The 18,442-nt window shown below is 35.2% G+C and overlaps 1 long non-coding RNA gene across 1 annotated transcript in view; it reads left to right on the top strand.

Moving 5' to 3' along the window:
- The window catches only part of LOC143688071 (uncharacterized), a 47,973-nt gene extending 31,186 nt beyond the window's left edge, over positions 1-16,787 (top strand). Inside the window, exon 3 of the long non-coding RNA XR_013177813.1 lies at positions 16,676-16,787. This is a non-coding gene — a long non-coding RNA (uncharacterized LOC143688071). The remainder of the gene's footprint in view (positions 1-16,675) is intronic.
- The last annotated feature ends 1,655 nt before the right edge of the window (positions 16,788-18,442 follow it).

The raw sequence follows: 18,442 nt of genomic DNA, 5'->3' as shown, positions 1-18,442 counted from the left end.
ATTCTATTTCTCAGTTACTTTGCTTGCGAAATTAGATATAACGACTGCTGCTAAGCAATATTGATAAAAGATCCTTGATTAAAATGTGTCATAATTGAATGCTGCCAAATAATGATTCCAAGCACATTTTTCTAAGCTTCTGATGATCATTTTAGTGATCAGAGAGAGGAAGGATAGATTTTCTATTTGACAGTTTGGAATTTCACTCCCTCAAATCAAGCTAGCTGACTTAAATATTCTGCTCATATTTAACTCACACCTCTTGTTTCCAAATTATTCAACTATACCATGGAAATAATTTTTGTTTAATGTTATCTTTAGAGAGTATGTTGAGGAGCTTATAAAATTATATGATTTTTCATTTCAGTAAACTATATTTAAATCATCATTGTATTCCTTATCTATCTACTTGGGTGGTAAATTGGTTTACTGCTATTAATGTGAATATATATTTTCTGACTCTTCACTCAAAATTGCTATAATCATCATCCCTGAATAAAATTCTAAACTAAGAGATGGTAAAATATTAAACAGCAATTTCTAAGCCACACATATAATCTATGACAATGGTGAAAGAATTTTTTGAGGATAACACTAAAGTTGGACGTGTGCCTCACATTGGAAGTGTTTTACCACATCATCTGTTTTTAAATTTATCATGAACCTAATATACCCTTGGTCACGCCGTTTCTTTTTTCCACTTTTCAGTTTCAATGCTCACTTATATGCAAATAAATTCTGAATTGCTAGCTCTGATTACTCAATCTATTTCTAACTCCTATTTCCTGTGGCCATCTCAATTTGGATATTTCAACTTTTCAAGTTCCAGTGAACTAGACTACATAAAAAATGAGGATCTGTGTTCTAAGTTTTGGGATGGATATGGGTTTAATTACATTCTCCAAAGTGGTATGTTGAAGTATTAACTCTCATACCTCCAAATGTGTCCTTATTTGGGAATAGGATCTTTGCAGATAAAATTAGTTGAGGTCTTAGTAGTGTAGAGTGAGCTACTAATCCATTGTGATTAATGCCCATATAAAAAGTGGATAATTCGGACAAGGGATAAAAAGACAAAAGAAGAGAAGGCCATATGAAAGAAGAGGCAGAGACTTCAACAGTGTTACTACAAGCCTGGGAACACCAAAAATTTCTGGCAACCACCAGAAGCTAGAAACGGCAGGGAAAGATTTTCCCTTAGAGATTTCTGAAGTTGCATGACCCTGCCCATACCTTGACTGCAGACTTCTAGCCTCTACAAGTCTAAGATCATAACTTGCTAGAGTTTATGGTCATTTGTTATGGCAACTTTAAGAAACTAATATGGGGACTAAAGTTGTTTATTAACCAATTAACATAGATGCAGAGCAAATTGTATAAAAGGTAAGATTATAAGAGATTGATTGAGTGAATGCAACTTCCACTTGCTTCCTAAATTTCTCAAGGAAGTGTAAGGGAGGTTTAGCAACCAGTGCCATGGTGAACCTGACAAGTGTCAGGTAGGGGGATCCCAGAGTTGGCACTCCATGTCTTTTCCACCACGGAATGATGGAGGGGCCTTTGCAGAACCCAAGGCCCACAGCCTCAGTTGCACACTTCCCTGGGCAGTTGCTTACTGGATCAAGGTATGATAGCGGGTCAGACCATGGCTCCCTACATCTAATGGAAAGACTGCATCAGTCATTTTCTCCTCACTAACAGAATCTTTCCTTCTCTATGATCAGTGGAAACACCATTGCCTTGAAACCTCTGTCATAGTAACTTCCTTGTTTATTCTCCATCAAATCTGCTCTCATAACAAACTGCTTTCAATGACATGTCTTAGGTGTGCCCTTATCATTTCAACAAATATATCATAGCCAAGAATTTTTATTGAAACCATCATATTTTCCTGGTTTTAATCTCCTTTTCTCTTTTTAACTCATTCATTAAAAAGTTATTAAATAATCTTCTTTAAATATTACTTTTATTGCAACATTTTCTGACCAGAAATCTGCAGTGACTCTGTAATTGCTTCCACGAGACTCATTTTGACCATTTAGTCATTGTCTTGGTGTCCCTCTGAGCCCCACCACTAATCTAAAACTAATTGCTCACAACTACTAGTAACATGCTAATGTCTTAGTAACCCCCTGAACTGAAGGGGCTTGCAGCTGCACTGCTGAGCTATTGTCCAAGATCATACCTTGACAAGATGCTTTCCTTCCTAGCTGCCAGTACAGGTGATTATGGCAATGTCTTCTGTTTTCTGTTAAACGTTTGTTGGTTAGCTCATCAATCTCTGCACCATCTCAGGAGCACATTGGCGCAGCTTTTGTTTTACTGGTCTCAGTAATGGGGATAAAGCAGGAAATACAATCATTCCCTTGCATTGCCAAATAAGGTTTCTTTACAAATGCAAACATGAGTCAGAGTGTGAAAAAGATTTCTAAGCAAGCTGGTATGTCAGTTTGAACTCTATTCTAGTGTGATAAGAATGCAAAGCAGAAAAATCAGATGGGTCAGGAAGCCCATTCCATTCCTGACTCCTAGAGTGTTGGTCAGGGCAACACTCTAGGTGCTAAATAGAGTCTGGAATCCTGAGCACTCATCTCCACACCCACTTGGGACTGAGACCTCAGTAAGACAATTAATCCCAGACCTGACAGAATATATTAAGTGTAAAGTCTTAATATACTTCCAGTCCTGCTCAAGACTGATGAGAAATAGAGAAGGGCTGAGCCTGCAGAATGAAGATATCAATGGCTGATATTTGGCAAGGCTTACTAAAAATTATTTTCAATAAATTTCATGAACATGCTGATTATGATAAGACAATATAATCAAAATAATAAAAATCAAGGGTATTTTAAAATTTTAAAGACACTACTTTTTTGGCATTTGGAAATGTTCATTGTTTCTATCTTTTGAAAACAAGAGCAAATCTCATGTACTAATAGTGGTCTATCAATAAGAAAGAGATGCTTTTCTCAGTTGTACTAGAGTATTTTATTGAGGAAGAATCTATCTTTTATTGGTCAGTACTATAACAAATATACACTCATTCAATTTTTGTAAAAAAATTCAAAGTTCCAAAGACATAACTTTTGCCAGTTAAAGGCATTACTTTGTATTTTAAATTGTAATAAATATAAAATTGGGGGGCAGAACATTTTTATCTTAACAAATGTCTAACTTCTAGTTCAAATTCTATTTGGAGCTGCTTTCAGGGCTTTTTCTTAAATTTATGGGGCAAAGGTTGCAATTCAAGGAAGAAGGCAAATTTTTTCAGTAACTAATTGTGCAACAATAATAAACACTTTCCCTTCCCGAGGCAATAAATGACTCTGGCTTTCTGTTCCAACTGCCACAGTGTAATGGTTTCCTCACCCACCTCTGGGATCAATTAGGCTAGTGCTTGAAGTCTGTTTTTGTTTGTTTAAGTATGTGTGTGTGTGTGTGTGTATGTGTGTGTGTGTGTGTGTGTGTGTGTGTGTGTTGCGTATTATTTTCTTTAGAGACCTAAGTATTTTATGAGACTGTGGCCCATATAAATAATTAAAATTATACACTCCATGTTTATATAGTGTTTTGTACTTTTTCAAACTGAGTTTATTGAATAACAGATTTAATTGTCATTACAGCACTTCTAAGTACTCCAAAAGATATACCTATTTCATCAATGAGTTGACTAAGTCTCAAACAGGTTAAATGACTTGCCCAAGTCCACCACTTATTCTGAGACCAGTGTGCTTCCTTCAATCCAATCCTATTTCATTCTTTCCAGAAGCTGACTATTTGAGGAAACTCTTGCTTCAGAAATGCTGGAACTCCTTATGTTCCTTATTAGTAAGGAATAAAACACTTCAGACCATTATTTATGGAAGAAGAAGGAAATAAGAAGGCTAATAGATAGCCATCTTAATTTCCAGAATTCAGGAAATACTGACATTTAATTACACACCATTTTTAATTACCCATTCTATGATGGCTGGATGTAATTAGGAATGGTATAAAGGTGGAGGTAAATTAATATTTAATGGGTTTCTACCATGTTGTAGACAGAGCACTAGCTACTCTATTCACACTTTCTCTTTGAACTTAATCTTCAAAACAATCTCATAAATACGATATTAGATTCTCTCAATTTCCATTTGAAGAAACAGTAGTCAGAGACATTGAACAATTGATACAAGATATACATTAGTAAATGGCAAACATAGATTTGAACCCAAACCTTGATTATCTTAAATTCATAGTCTTTCCAAGGGCACAATAGTTGGGACAGCCCTTGCTGACACCTATCCCCTTCTCTCAACTATTTCCAATCCACCTGAAATCTCTGTTCTCCCTGGCATATTAAAAAAAAAAATTGAAATTTCCTGTATTAGAGGGTATTGAAAATATAAACATTCTAACTTTCTTTAAATCTTTGAACTCTTTGGAAATGAGCTCATTATCAATCATTTGGATTTTTATGATATTCTAATTAGGAATAAAGAGGATGTTAATATTTCCTTCCTGAAATCTTTTAGTTTTCTACATCTTTATGGTCCTTCCAAATATAAGCTTTCTCAAGCCTATGTCTACTTTGGTAGACTTACCAACCAAGTATGCTAAAATACATGACAGCTGAGGAAGACTTCTGCTTCCTGTGGGGTAAGCCACTAGGATTTCTGAACTTAACCAACCCACTGAAAACAACTAGAATGTTGGTCAAAATACAACACATTATAGAGAGTAAGAAAGAAGAGGAAAAAGAAGGCAGATAAAGAAGAAATGAAAGGGAAAAGATATGGAATAGAAACAGAATGCAAATATTTTTGAGGAAAATAAACTTTGAAATTATTAAATAATTAAATCTGTTTTTCCCTCCAAACAGAGTCCTTTAACAATAAATAATATTAACTTGGCTGTCCAGATCTCATGTTGAGTTTGTTTCATCCTTCCCCGTATCTCTTTTAAAATCCAAAATATTCGTTAGACAATTAAAATTACTATATAAAAACCTTAATTTATTTAATTTTTGAGTATGAGAAACTTGAAAAGTATGTAGATTAGAGTATCTAATGTCACAAATACTTTTGGATCTGTCACATAACTTCAACAACATCCATTCCAGGCCAGTCTTTAGCATTCGCTTCTTTTTCCCCACCTGGTGGATTATTTTGAAATAAATCCCAGTCTTCATGGTAACAAGGAATATTTAATTCATATCTCTAAAGATAAGGTTTTCAACAAATATAACCACAATACCATTATCACTCCTAAAAATTTAATAGTAATTCCTAAAATCTTCAAACATCCAGTCAGTGATCAAATTTCCCCAAAAGTATCCAAACAATTTTAACTCTCTTTTTTTCACATTTTACAGTTTCAACCAATTGGTTAAGATGTAAACAGTATTCCTTTTGCTTCTGGTTCCTTTGATATTATTTCCACTGAAATACCTGAGCAATCTTTCCAAGTTCTTTACTGCTTAATAATTCTCACTCTGGATCAGGGCAAAACTCCCAGGAAAGAGTTTGGTCAAATGTATATCAGAGATTGACCACATCCCCACAGATAAACCTTGAGAAGAGCAGTTTGTGCCACAAGACCTTGCCAGCACGGTCTCACATATTGTTTGGGAATCAAGGCGTGCAATCGTGCATAAACTTAGCTTCCTCCCAGTTCACTGCCTCCTGTTTGCCAATTTTATTTTCACGATATTAGCCTCCTCTTGAAAGTAAACGCCCTTAATCTATTTTACAGGCTGCTTGGCAGCATTTACATGTATTCCTCAATTTACTACACATGCAAAAATCTGTATCCCTTCAGACTGTTGATGGTACTTTTATACCAACATTATGTGACCATTCTAAAAGGAACAAGAGCTGTGCAAAACTATTATGCATGAACTTGAATCACAGGATATGATTCAATTGGGACAAGGGAAATAACAAGAACAGTTTAGATGGGCTCTTGTAAAAGCAGTTAGCAATTGCTTTTCCCATTTTCCTTTTATTAATGGTAATTCTTAAAATCTTAAGGGATGAATCTTCTGATGTTACTAAAGATTTCTGTCACAATAATAACAATAAGTATAATAAATAAGTTATTAAAATTTGATGTAGAAACTAAACTGGAAGTATGCTTGTGGTGAGCCATGCTTCATAAACCATGCCCTTTTGGGGTCTGTAACAGTTGGTTAAATACTCCTGAAATTAGAGAGACAAGACCACTGCCAAATATAAACACAGGAAAGTTACAAAAACAATTCATGAGAAGGATCTATAGAGAAAAATTCAAGGAAGCAGACAAATACCATTATCCTTTAACCTATGTGGGATTTGCCCACAAAATACCCATCTGTTGCTTCTAAAGCCTATTCAATTAGGTAAGCTGAGAGAATAATCTGGTTTTCTGAGAAGTGGGCTGAGTTTATGATACTGTTAATAACAGCCATTTCCCTTCCATACCTCCCCACCCCATGATTTCTGTGGTGTAAGTATTGGTGGGCTTGGTTCCATTTAAACGCAGGAAGCACTTAATTGGTATTTGGATAAGGAGAACAATAATTTTGAGCTGTTATAGAAATGCAATATTAATATGAAATCCATTAACAGAGATGGAGCTGATTCTAGAGATCATTAAGAGCAGTCCATTAAACAAGTTACCTCCCTCGGAGGTGCTTCAATAGCTATGGCTTAGTTATTTATTCAAACTTTCAATTAGAATGGGATGTAATTCTGCTCTTCTATTGATTCTGATTCCCAAAACTTGATGCATGGATATGTCAATGGATAAATAATTATAGGATATACAGAATCCATAAATTGGGCATGTTTTTTCCAGACATGCTCTCATTCAAACTAGTCATTTTCTAATACTATCATTTAGCTTTAAAGAATCCTTCAAAATGAATAAATCCTTTTTCCCTGAGAAATTACATAAAAGTATTGATGGCAAATGATGTTTGCAAAACAGGTCATTACTAAATAAACTGGTATGGTACACCTTCACGTGCATTTTGCTCCTTTAAGAGTTGGCTTAGTGCATCTGCTTTGGGGTCATCCAGTTCCTTTCTAAAGCCATAGGGAATTCACTTGAATCTCTCATTTACTCTTTTGAGCAAAACACTCAAATCTTGAATCATAACCTGTCCTGTTGATGTTTCCCACCTTTTTCAAACTATGGAGTTTTAGCAACCCAACTCAGTCTCACCGTGAATTATCTGCACAACCACATTATTACTTTCTTGCTCTCCCTGCGTTAAGTGATGCTTCCAAAATGTCTTCTCAATAAAATCATATTATCTGTATTTTAAATAAGAAAATGCAAACTAGATGCATTGAAAACCGAACAGGAAAAAGAAACAAACTCAAACCAATCATCCATTTAAAAAATTAATAGCATATATGGAAGTGACAAACTCTCCTTTTGAGACATAGGTCTAAGCTTAGAGAAATATGGCAGAACAAGTCCATGGATATATCCACAAGTCTGGATTATTTTTTTACAGTCTAAAATTTTAGAAATAGTTTTTTTTCCCTTGAGGTTAAAAATATTTCAAGTAGTAGAAATATCCCTTTCTATAAAAATATTTTATTCCTTTCTATGAAAATATTTTGTCATTTTATTGCTTCAATTTTAATGAGCATGACTTTTATCAACATTATTATAATTGAGAACTTTTTGAATTATTTTAATACAAATATATTGCATATGGGTTTTTTGATTGTTTATATTTGAGCAATTCTTTGTTTCCACTTTCCTTGTGCTTTGCAAATATAACTTTTCCACACAATTTTAGCAAGACTGTTGAAGATGAGTATGGATGTGACAAAGTGTTGAATATGGCTAGAGATAGGCATGTATGAGGATTATTTTTAATCGGAAAAATGTCAGTAGGCTAGACTTAGTGTTTCAATTAATCAATAATATCCAGCAACTGGCCAGGCAGATTGTTTCTTGCTTGACTCATACACCTTTCTTTCAACTGTCAGCTCCTGGTTGAAGCACTTATTATATCCTGTCTGAAACATTAAAATAGGTTTCTACCTAGCCTCATTACAGTTCCTTTTTTTACTCAAATCCATCTAAAATACACAAAGCTCATCAATTCATCTTCCTAAATGTATTCTTTAAAGCTTTTGTTTAAATTTTTATATTCATATATATGAATATGTATATAATATGCATATGCATATATACTTGGACAAATTCACAAAGGCAACCATTTGCATTTGCTTTTTGTTTCTAACTGCAATCATTTTCCTCCCTCTGTTTTGTGTACATATACTTCCATACATATATAAGGGCTTTATTTTTTAATGGGACAAAATTTAAAACTCTCTGATGCTTGTTGTCTTTTACAATAATTCATGAAACATTTGAGTTAAATTTGCATAAAGGCAATGATAATTTTTTTTTTTTTTTTGTATGCTGCATGGTTGGGGAGGAAGCCACATTTCATTCTTTTTCCATATGAGTATCCCCTTATTGCAACACCATGTGTTAAATTTTTGTTTGGTTGGTTTTTCATTTGTTTGCTTTCTTGTTTGGGAAGTGCAGGGCTGGGAATCGAACCTGGGTCTCCTGCATGGCAGGTGAGAATTCTACCACTGAGCTACCCTTGCACCCCTTAGATTGAATATTATTCTAAGGTAAATTCGATTTATAATAAATTTTAATAAATCTATACATGAAGGATATTTTTTGACATTTTCTATAAATTTAATTTTGCATGCAAATGCAGAGCGATGCAAGTGCCACCATAATCAAGATACAGAAGAGTGCTCTCCCATCACTTGATGTTTTTCAGGTGACGGCATTAGAAGTCAAACATTCTACTCATCTTTATCCCCCAGTTACCAATGATCTGTTATTTGTCCCTATGTTTTTTTCTTTTCCAGAATAACATATAAATATAATCATACAATATATAGATTCTGTCTTTTGTATGCTGTGTGGCGGGGTCACATAGCATTATTTTTCCATGTGAGTATCCTGTTATTACAGCACCATTTGTTGAATTTTTGTTTGTTTTGCCTGTTTGTTTGTTTTTTGGGAAGTGCATGGACTGGGAATTGAACCCAGGTCTCCTGCATGGCAGATGAGAATTCTACGACTGACCTACCCTTGCACCCCCACAATACATAGATTTTTGAGTCTGATATCTTTTTCTTAACCTAAAACATTTGAGATTCGCTCAAGCTGGTGAATGTATCAACATTCTGTTCTTTTTTGTTATTGTATAGTGCCCCATTATAAGGATGAATAACAGTTTATTAATACATTCATCAACTGTAAGATTTGTTTCTGCACCATTTGTTGAAGACTGCTCTTTTCCCCATTGAAGTCTTGCTGCCCTTGTTGAAAATCAATATACCATAAATGTGTGCAATTTCAATCTTCTCAATACCATTCTATTTATCAATTTGTCTGCCAGTATTCCAGTACTGCACACAAACTATAGTTTGTTAATTTTGTTATCAAAAAAAGTGTTGAATTTTGTCGAAAGCTTTTCCTGCATTTAATGATAGGATCACATGGGTTTTGTCCTTTAATTTATTTATATGGTCTATTACATTGATTAAATTTCAAATGTTAACCAAACCTTGCATTCCTGGGGTAAATCTCTCTTGATCAATGTATATAACCCTTTTTGTATGTTGCTGGGGCTGGTTTACTACTGCTTTGGTTGAGAATTTTTGTATCTGTAGTCATAAATTACATTGTTCTACATATCTTGTATGACTTTGCTATCATGGCAATACTGAATAAAATAATGCCTAAAAGAATAATATCTAATAGAATGAATTTGGAAGTGTTCATTCCTCTTTTATAATTTGGAAATGTTCTGGAAGGAATGGTATTAATTTTTCTTTAAACATCGGTAGAATTTACAAGTGAAGCCAACATGGCTTATGTTTTTGTTGTGTGTGGACAGTTTTTGAATGAAGACATTAGTCTCTTTACTTGTACTATGTCTATTCAGATTTTTTCTATTTCTTTTTGTGCCCAATTTTGTAATTTGTGTCTTTCTAGGAATTTGTTCATCCCATAGAGGTTAACAAATTTCTTGGAATACAGGTTTTCATAAGTTTAAAATCATTTTGTTTGCTGTAAGGTTAGTAGTGATGCCCCCACTCTTTCCCTTATGTTCTTAGTAATCTGAGTTTTCTCTCTTTTTCCTTTGGTCAGTGGAGCTAAAACTTTGTCAATTTTATAGATCATTTCAATACACCAGCTTTTGGTTTTGTTGATGTTCACTATTGCTTTACTAGTGCCTGCTTCATTTATTTTTGCTGTCATTTTTATTATTAACTTTATTTTGCTTGAGTTGGGGCTAGTTTAATTTTCTTTTTTTAGTTTCTTAAGGTAGACATTTAAGTTAGGGATTTCAGGTGTCTTTTTTCATTTATAACATTGGCATTTACAACTATAAATTTTCCTCTGATTACTGTTTTAGCTGGATCCCATAAGTTTTGGTATAGTAAATTTAATTTTCACTCATCTCAAAATATTTTGGAATTTCCCTTGTGATTTCTTCGTAGATCCATTGCTTATTTAGGACTGCATTGTTTAGTTTCCACATATATGTGAATTTCTCAATTTTCTTTCTCTTACTGATTTTTAATTTCATTCCATTGCAGTTGGAAAACCTACTTTGTATAATTCTAATCCTTCAGAATTTATTGAGGCCTGTTTTATGGCCTATTAGTAGTATATTCTGGATAATATGCCACGTGCACTTGGGAAGAATGTGCATTCTGCTTTTGTTGGATGTTTTATACATATTTTTTAGATCTACTTGGTTTATAGTAAGTTTCAAATTTTCTAAGTTCATCTTCATCTTCTGTCTTCTATTCATTATTAAAAACACTGTGTTCAAGTTTTCAAATTATTATTGAATTGATTTTATCTACATTCAATTCTGTCAGTTTTTGCTTTAGGTATTTGGGTTCTGTTGTGGCACACATATCTTTATAATTATACCTTCGCGATGGATTGACCCATTGTTCATTATAAAAATTTCCTTGTCTTCAGTGAGAATATGTGTCTTAGCATCTGCTCTGACTGATATTAGTATAGCATTCAAGCTTTCTTTGATTGCCACTTGCCTAAAATATCTTTTCCCATCCTTTTCCATTCAAACTATTTGTATCTGAGAAGGAAGGACTTATGTCATCTTGCTATTTGCTTTCATTATACCTTATGCCTTTTTTTACTCTATTCCTCAGTGACTACCTGCTTCTGTGTGGAGTAGATATTTTCCAGTGAACTATTTTCTCATTTCTTCTGTCCTATAGGTTTAAAATAATTTTTGAGTTATTTTATTAATGGTTACCTTGAGGCAATTATGATCAAAACGTTAGAAATGGAATACATGTGACATATTTCAGAAATGACACTCTTGTCTTTTTGTGCAATACTTTTCCCCTTATATTAACATTAACTCTTTCGCTTAAGAAATACATCTGTTAGATATCAAAGTGGATAAAAATTAAATTATCCCTGATGGAACTTACTTTAGTCATCATCACCAAGGGGTATACATTTCAAAGCTTATGTCAGGATCTTTAAACAAGTGTCTGTGAATGAGCAGTCACAGATATTTTCTATTTTTTATTTTTTCCTAAAAATATAACCAGGACATTTTTCTTTTAATATTATTAAATAAAAAAAATAATGAAAGCAGTAATGAATTTTGACCCTGCTTTGTTGTAAAGCTAATGTTTTATTCTAAACACCTTTGCCTATAATTATATTGAGATTCACTTTGAGTCAACATGTGGCAGATATGTTTTAGTACTTTGTACTACTAGGCCCAATGGCCATTCCCCCGTGTTGTGCTTGCCTGTGCATCCTGTGCGGGCATCACAGTAAAGAGGAGCGCAACAATTTGAGTAGGTGGATCTCACTGAGTGATCAAAGACTTAATATTATCTTCAAAAGGAGGAATTCCAACAACAGCCAACTTTTGGTCAAGAAATTTCAAATAGGATAGAAGGGAGTGGAAGGAAGATCTGAAGTTTCCAGGGTCACAAATCAGTTGACTTGTTATGAGAAACAAACCTAATAAAAGCTAAGAGAAGAAGAACGATAACTGAACCAGGCACTTTTTCCCTTTGCTCCTTAATTTCTCCCAGATTTCCTGACCTCTCTTCTTTATCTCCTGTTGAATCACAGTCTTTACAATGTTCCGTAAATCAATAAACAAAATATTTTCAGGAAGAGAGAACATTTGATATGAAAATAGAGGCTCTGATTTCTGGTCATATTTTTCCATTAACTAGTTTTGTGACATTTGACAATTTTGGGCTTGTGTTCATTTCAATATATATGCACGCCATGCATATACATACATATTTATATATGTTTATGTGTTAATGTGGCCTTTCTATTTTAATATTCTATGAATTATTTTTTCTATAATTCAAAAAGAACTTCTTTAGGGCTCATTAGAGTAAATAATTTTAATATTTTTGATGACTTGATGTATAATTTTTCTACTGAAAGAAAACATTGGCTTATCTTACACTTTTCTATATTCTGCCATGAAATTTAAGTACATGCAATTTGTTAATTTTGTTGGATCTTCTGATGTTAAAATAAACTCAAATAAGATATTTTAAAATTGTACCTGACATGTAGGTCAAGCCAGAATATGGGGAATTTATAATTTCTCCATACCTTCTTTCTCATTAGTACTGTAAATCTAACATAAGTTAACTTTAATAAGCTACATTTAGGTAATTTGATTGTGCTTTAATGAAACTGAGTGGTTGAAACTGTATTTAGTCAGTATTTTATTCTTGGCTACATTTTTATCAACAGTTTGGGAAGTAGATATATTGCTCCCCCCCTAGTCCAAGAAGACAAAATGAGGGATTTTAGTAGAGTTATAAGCACCACCACCCCCCCAAAAAAAGGAATGTAGAAAATTAAGGGTCCAGTTGGCACTCTTGTAAAGGATTTGTTTGTATTTATAGTTTTTATTGTAAATAAAGTTGCAGCTATTATTTCATTCTTCTTAGTTGGTTACTAATTTCAGGAATTCATTGTGCTTTAGGGAAAGCTTTCCCAGAATCTATTCAATCAAAAATAGGTGTAATGGGCCTACCTTGACACTAACAAAATGAAGTGGAAAGTTGAGTCTATTAACAAACTAACCTGGAGGGTAGATGTTCCTCCAGAATAGATACAATATGGAAACAGATTTTATAGGACTATGTGAACTGTGGAACTGGTAGTATGCTAAACTGTCCCACTGATAAGCATGTGAGACAAAAGAATGGCAGATCTCCTTTAGATAAAAATGTGTGGGTTATCAGCCACTCACATTCAATTCCTGAACCAGCCTGAAATCTTTGGCAGCTCCTTGCTGCTGAGAGAGACCACTCATGCCCCATTCTCTTTGCTGATCAATCAGTGTCTTCTTCAGTGTCTCCCTGTTTTGTCACCTGATTGTGGCCTGGGTGACAGCATCTACACTGTGAATTTGATTTTGTGCTTTTTACTTGACTCTGGACTGTCTGTTTAGCTTCTGAGCTTGTCTTCCCTTGGAATGCTGTCTTTGATCAGCTCGTGTTATATCTGAAGATTCATTGGTTGTGCCCTATGCAAGGCCGGCTCTTTCTTCCCGGAGCCCTAAACAGCCATCATATACTCTGGAAGTAGAGTTCACTTATTTAATGTTTTTAATATCTTCTGTGACTTTTTCTGCAACTCTGTGATGAATGGAAGGCTTCTCTTACTGTTTGCATTTTCTACACAGAGAAACAGAGGTTGGCAAAAGTGATATATTCTGCCCCAGGCCTCTTATCTTAAATTCAGGTCTCCTGCCTCACATCCCAACACATTCTACAGAGCACAACATCACCTCTGATTTCAGTCCTGAATGAAGAGTTTTTGACCATCACAGCCCTTTCTCTAGTTTCCTACAGAATTGAATATAGGATCATTCCAACCACTGTGACTTTTTTGTTTGTTTGTTTGCATGGTGTGGTAGTTAGATCAGTTGTCAGCTTGGCCAGGTGAAGACACCTAGTTCTATTGCTGTGGACCTGAGCCAATGGTACGTAAACCTCATCTGTTGCTGATTACATCTGCAGTTGGCTAGGAAGTATGTCTGCTGCAACGAATGATGTTTGATTTAATTGGCTTGTGCTTAATGAGAGAGTGCAGTGTAGCACAGCCCAGGCAGCTCGGCATACCTCATCTCAGCACTCACAGCTCAGCCCAGGCCTTTGGAGATACAGAAAGGAATCACCCCAGGGAAAGTTGTTGGAACCCAGAGGCCTGGAGAGAAGGCCAGCAGAGATTACCCTGAGCCTTCCCACATAAGAAAGAACCTCAGATGAAAGTTAGCTGCCTTTCCTCTGAAGAACTAACAAAATAAATCCCCTTTTATTAAAAGCCAATCCATCTCTGGTGTCTTGCATTGCAGCAGCTAGAAACTAGAACACATGGTCAGGCTCTGGGAAATGAACTTGGGTCTCCAGCATGGCAGGTGAGAAAATTCTGCCACTGAACCACTGTTGGATTGGTCCACCATGACATTTTAAAGTCTGTGTTATAGCTATTATATCTGGGTGTAAAATGAAGACTCAGCCAGCATTATGCATTCCATTTTTATTCCCATGATTCAGTTATTTTGATTAAACTGGTCTCTTGGTAAATCAGAGAACAAGCACTAAATGACAGAGGGAAGTATGTGGAAAATGACAACAGATCATGTACTTCCAGACACAGTAATATAATGTTCTTATAAATTAGTGAAATGGAGCAGCAGATGGAGAAAATAAAGTACATGGAAGAGACTGAATTACAGGATATTTCAGACTTCTGAAAGAAATATGAATAAAATGGCAAACTTAAGACATATGCCAAAGAAAATGCAGTTTTTGTATTTGTTTAACCACCAAGTAATCAGAATAGGGTCCTAATTTATTACAGATACTCAAAGTTTATTTTCCAAAATTTTCATGGTAATTTTCTAATATTTCACTGTGCTCCTTAGGAAGCTGTTATTTAATAAATTAATGTAAAAAGAAAATATGTATTATGCGAATATTTTTAAATACCAGCCTTTTATTTTTCATTTGGCCTTGTAGTAACCTTGTTATGTCAATATTAAATTTTAGGTAAGAAGGATTATAAGTGAATTTAATGGAATTATAGCTTACTTAAAATATTGACTCAAGATACTAAATTTCATATCAATAAAGCTGAGACTGGAACTGACATCTCTGGATATGCCTGCCCTTGCTATCTTTTCTAGGATCCTTTCTAACCTTTCTTACTTATTAAATGTTACATATACTGTTTACCTTATGTTAGCGATTAACATTGACTAGCCCTGAACTATTACTTCTGACTTATTTAGTCATCTTAAGTCCGTGGAGGAGGGGGTAAAAGGTACTTGTGGGTCCCGGGCACTTGCTTTTATCCCAGTCTAGATAGGAGGGTTAGGGCATTCCTGCAGATACCGCGGATTGGAAATTTCAAACTACATGATGTGAAAAGCAGAAGCAGCAAGGGTCATTTGGAGTTGCTGAAGGCAACCTCTCCTCACCCATGCCATATGGAGAGGTAGGCCTCGCTATCAAATTATGGGACACGAAAGGATAAGGGATCATTTTGAGAAGCAGCAGCTGAGGATCAACAGGAGATCAGCAAGAGATGCTAAAGGCCATTCAGAGACACTGTGAGCTGTTCTTATTATCCAGATTAGACCCTACTAGTCATGTTTATTATGTTATTATGCAGAGCAAGGCTAACTAGGATGGTTGTTCAAAGGGAAACTTACAACTAAACCAGGCAGAGGGAATATGAAATGAATAATGGAGGAAACAGGTTACAATTATCATCTGTGGGCATGAGGCCTGATACAGAAATGAGGAGTGTAATAGGGTTGAATAGTTTCCTTATTTTGATATGAATATATTTACGTACAACATATTAACAACTTCTTTTCTCTTTTCCTTTCTTCTATTCCTGTACAACCTAAAATAAGATATGTCACTAGGAATTAACCTTACATCTCAATATTTAAGTTATTTACAGATTATCAATGGAGATGAGGAAACAGCTAGAAGAATGGGCATCACCTAATGATGTGTAAGACTGTTTATGGTAGAATGATCGCATCATGTTAGACAAAAATATTCTATCTTTTTGGAAGTGAAGTATGTTTCGGAGCATCATATATGAACGGCAATGAACAAGAATGGACTCTGGTCATATATACACTGTATCAACTTTGTTATGGTCTGTGGGACAAATCTGATCCACATTTTATTTTCTAAATAAAATTTTATTGGAACACAGACACATCCATTCATTTTTGTATTGACCATGATGCTCACGCATGATAATGGCAGAGTTGAGTAAATGTGATAGAGACCATGTGGCCTGCAAAGCCTAAAATATATACTCTCTAGCTATTTACCATAAAGCTTGCCACCCACGAACCTAGTATTGAAGTGCGAAAATATTGTTGTCTCTATGGCTTTGGTTTAGAGTTGGCCCAAGAAAAGCAATAACAAGATTTTGATATGAAATTTAAGCAGCCGCCATTATGCCCTAAAGTTCAGCATAGGGTGACAGGTACTTACAGAACTTGTGCATCTTATCACTGATCTGTTGTTTAACCCTATTGGATTGGAACAGCAGCCAGACCCTAAGATTCTCTTGTTCCCTCTAGATATCCTTTTTTAGCTTCTTCAAGTTCAGGGCCAGGACCACACACAACTCTACGGGGGAAGGAGTGCCAGCTTCTGCAAGCCACCACCATTGTTGAGACTGGAGACCAGGAGAGACAGGTAGAACTTTCAATTCATCTTCCTGGGATCCAATTTCCCCATAAGTCCAACTTTGCCTTCACACATCCCCACATAACCTCCAGCTTTGCTTTCTGAATGTCAGACTGCTCACCTCCAGAGATTTTAGGTCCCACCACCAGACACAGAGGCAACAACCTTCAGTAGACTTCACTACCTACCAAAATTGCATAAGGTCCTTATTCCTTATTAGTCATGCTGTTTCTGCTTTCCTAAATGGACAGCAATCCTAACTTAATCAATTTCACCAAATCTATAAATACTCAGTTGCTAAAATTCTCTTTGAACCAATTTCACCACCTGGCATGTTTCCCTCATTAATAGTAATAAGTAAAATACATCTTTGACATAGGTTGAATATATATATGAAGATCACATTCGTAACTTTTGGAAATTATATTTTAACAATGTCTAAGTTCTTCACCAGCATCTCTTTTTATCTACACATAGGTTAAAAATTATATCACAAACTAATAAGTCTTTTTCTTTCTTCCTTTAACTGAATGGTTGATAAAATCAACCATGAAGTATACTATAGGAAAGACGGACACTTCATTTCCAGTAAACACATCCATCAGTCAGGAATTTTAATTATCTCCCTGAATTCCTTTTGTAGTGCTTTTTTAATATAGACATGGTCCTGGAAGATGTTACAAGTTATACAGAGTGACTTGTTTAATTTTCCTCCCTTCTGGAAGATTAAATAGTGCATAGCTAAGAAGACAGCTTTTTGTTTTGTTTTGTTTTTAATGTGCCTTACCTGGTGTCATAAATGGAAAGTTCAAAAGCATTAAAGAGGAGACACAATAATAGTGACCCATGTGAGTTTCCATTGGCAGAATGAGACAAGTATAAAAATTCTCTTAATGAGAAAGGATTGGAGAGTCCACTCACGATATGGTAGAAGTTACACCATCTGTTTTGTATGATGTTGTTAACACCTATTCGATTGTTAAAATTTGCTTTTCCATATGTTCTATTTATCTATTGCTGTATTACAAACTACTCCAACATTTAGTGGCTTAACTGGGTTATTATTCTGCTCCCTGGTTGTTTCTCTTCCATTTGGTATTGGCTGGGTTCACTCGGTAACATTCAGTTGACAGTTCTTCTTCCTGGAGATATCATGACAGCTTCCCTCACATTTCCATTATGCCTGGGGTTGGGATGGCTGAGAGGTTGGACTCAGCTGGACCTTCTCCCACATGATTCTGGCCCAAGAGCTCCCTGATGGGGTCAGATTGTGGTATAATAGCTCTGCAGGTCAAGAGATTCAGGGGTATATACTGTCAGTCTTCTAAAGACAAGGCCTTAAGGATTGAAACAAGTTTCCCTCAAAGACATATTCAAGTCCTAATCCGAGGTCCTGTGAATGTGTAAACAGGATCTTTGAAGATATTATTAGAGTATACCCTAGTCCAATATGACTGGAATCCTTGTAAGAAAAGGATGTATGGATGGAGATACAAGAGACAGCCATGTGAGGGAGGCAGAGATTGAGTGATGCCACACTAATAGAACATGGTGATAGCCCTCCATTCCCAGAAGTAATGGAATGGAATGCCTCCTTGAAGAAGAAGTATGGCCCAGCTGACTCCTTGATGTTGGATGTCCAGCCTCCAGAACTGTGA

The sequence above is a fragment of the Tamandua tetradactyla genome, chromosome 1 (genome assembly GCF_023851605.1).
Source record: "Tamandua tetradactyla isolate mTamTet1 chromosome 1, mTamTet1.pri, whole genome shotgun sequence".
Taxonomy (NCBI): Eukaryota; Metazoa; Chordata; class Mammalia; order Pilosa; family Myrmecophagidae; genus Tamandua; species Tamandua tetradactyla.
This window is presented reverse-complemented; position numbering and strand designations above follow the sequence as displayed.